This window comes from Dromiciops gliroides, chromosome 3 (genome assembly GCF_019393635.1).
Source record: "Dromiciops gliroides isolate mDroGli1 chromosome 3, mDroGli1.pri, whole genome shotgun sequence".
Taxonomy (NCBI): Eukaryota; Metazoa; Chordata; class Mammalia; order Microbiotheria; family Microbiotheriidae; genus Dromiciops; species Dromiciops gliroides.
Window position 1 is genome coordinate 203,494,616 of NC_057863.1, and position 2,862 is coordinate 203,497,477.

The window sequence follows — 2,862 nt, forward strand, 5'->3', positions numbered from 1 at the left end:
TAGTTTTGCACACCCTACTCTTCTACCCCATTTGTAAGAAACTAAAACATTACATCTGGTGAACAGCAAAGATTTCACTACACATCAAATGTAGAACCTCTATGAAGCAGAGAAAAAATTAGCTTTTTAAACAGAAGTAGATAAAAAAATATATACGCAGGACTCATTAAATCCTTACTAGTCTTAGAAAAACTTTCCAGAATACTGCTTCATGGTACAAAAAATAAAAAAAAATTGCATTAGAGTCCTTCAGCAACTATATACTGCTTCATACTGTATCACAGTAAATACTTTGATACCAGATACTGTCCTGTGTTCCTGTAATGGTAATAATTCCATACTCAGATCCTTCCAAAGGCTTATCAATTTTGATTGATGCTCCACATTCAAAACATATTTGTTTGATTTGCTGACCACCTTTGCCAATAATAGATCCAGCCAAATGTTTGGGAATAGTTACTTGTGTTGTGATAATGGGGTCCACCAAGATCGCTGTGTGAGCCATGGTCCCCTGCATAGGAATAATCATATCCCGAACCACCCTGTGGTTCATAAACCATCTGCCATTTGGACAGACTCCATATATCTGTTGTAGAGTCCTAAGTCTCATCAGCACTAAAAGCAACCATACCATCATAACAGTCACCAGGTCTTCCTCTTCTGTCATAAGCTATAAGATCTCCTCCTCTAGGTACCAGTGGTGGAGGAAGAAGATTTCAAGCTCCACTACCACCCTGGCTACCAAGTCCAGGAGGAGGTGTGTGTGTGTGTATGGGGGGGGTGGTCTTCTGTGGAGGCTTATATCATAATAATCTCTTCTAGTTGGGGGCATAGGATACCCACAATGACCTGGTGGCATTCTGTCAGAGACTTCTCTTCATCTGGGAAATCTTACAGGACATCAACGTTGACCATCAAACATTATTGTGAAACCACCATTGTCATAGGTTTCATCATAAAATTGATATCATAGGATTGTGCATGTCCTTTGATGGGAGAGTCAGATCCAGTATGATCTTGATGCACTCCACAACCCTATCAGGCTTTCCACCAATAAGAGCAACTCTGTGGAACGAGGACAGCATTCTTAGAAAAGCTTGATAGTTATCTGAGTGTTCTCTCAAAGTTCTTTAACCCAATCAACCATTTTAACTCACAAAGTTGCTTCCTTTAAAGTTTTGGCAATTTAAGCATTGCACAGGATCAGATTCAAACAGAAGCTGGCAGAAGTGGATGATGGCAACTGCAAGGTCCTCTTCCAGGGTAGGGATGATTTTCTTCAGAATTTCTCCAGTTATCTCAATACCTGCTCAAATACTCAATATGTTCTCAGGGCCATTGCTTTCTAGGACTGAAAAACTGGCATTGTCGTTTGTAGGAAGTGCTTTAATATCTTTTGCTTCCTTTCCCAATCACTGCTCCTGCATTCTTGCTTTGAAGCAAAATGTGCAGTTCAACACTTGTCAGTGTTTCTAGATCTTTTAAAGGCCTACTCCTCCTCCACATCTTCAGCAGGGTGCTTACCAAAATCACTATTGGTTTCAGTGGCAGGGAAGGTTTCTTCTGGCTGCTCAGTCTCCATTTTCTCAGATTACGTGGGGAGACAATCAGTATCATATATCCTTACAGGGCACAGCTGAAGTGTTCTGGGCAGAATCAACAGCTGGGGCTTTTTTTTTTTTTTTGCGGGGCAATGGGGGTTAAGTGACTTGCCCAGGGTCACACAGCTAGTAAGTGTCAAGTGTCTGAGGCCGGATTTGAACTCAGGTACTCCTGAATCCAGGGCCGGTGCTTTATCCACTGCACCACCTAGCCGCCCCCTAACAGCTGGGGCTTTAATAGCCACATGAGGCTGCCTTCTCTTCTATGCTGCCATTGCCCCCTCTGTGGTGTTTTAATAGGAACAGGTGATGTATTGTGTCCAAAGGTTTTTTGCATTTATTAAGATAATCATATTATTTCTGTTCATTTTATTATTGATATGGTTGATGATGCTGATAGTTTTTATTAATATTGGACCAGCCTTTCATTCTCATTATAAATCCCATTTGGTCATAGTATAGGATTCTGGTTATATATTACTATAATCTTCTTGCTAATGATTTATTTAAAATTTGTTCATCAATATTCATTAGGAAAATTGGTCTATAGTCTTATCTGTTTTGATTCTTCTTGACTTAAGTATATACATCATCTTTGTGTCATAAAAAGAATTTGGTAGGACTCTTTCTTAACCTGTTTTCCCAAAGTTTATAAATTATTGAAATTAAATGCTCTTTAAATGTTTGGTCAAATTCACTTATGAATCCATTTGGATCTGGGGATTTTTTTTTAATTAGGGAGTTCATTTGTAGCTTGTTCAATTTCTTTTTCCAAAATGGGGTTATATATGGGCATTCTATTTCCTTTTATGTTAATATGGGCAATTTATATTTTTCATCCATTTTCATACATTTCACTTAGATTGTCAGATTTATTGACATACAATTGGACAAAATAACTCCTAATTATTGCATTTACTTTTCAGGGGTAGTGAATTTACCTTTTTTATTTTTAATACTGATTTTCTTCTTTCTTTTTTAACTAAATTAACAAATGCTTTGTCTATTTTATTATTTTTATAGTACCATCTTTTAGGGTTTTTTTTATTAATTCAATGGTTTTCTTACTTTCAATTTTATTAATCTCACCTTTGATTTTCATGATTTCTAATTTGGTGTTTAATTGGGGATTTTTAATTTCTTCTTTTCTTAGTTTTTTAAATAGCTTGCCCAATTCATTGGTCTGCTCTTTTTCTATTTTATTAATTTAAGCATTTAGAGTTATAACATTTCCCCTAAGTACTGTTTTGGCTGCATCTCA

General features: G+C 36.8%; 1 pseudogene; it reads right to left on the minus strand.

Annotated features, from left to right (window-relative positions):
- Nucleotides 1-268: 268 nt before the first annotated feature.
- On the minus strand, nucleotides 269-1,582 carry LOC122747343 (annotated as a pseudogene).
- Between the last annotated feature and the right edge of the window lie 1,280 nt (nucleotides 1,583-2,862).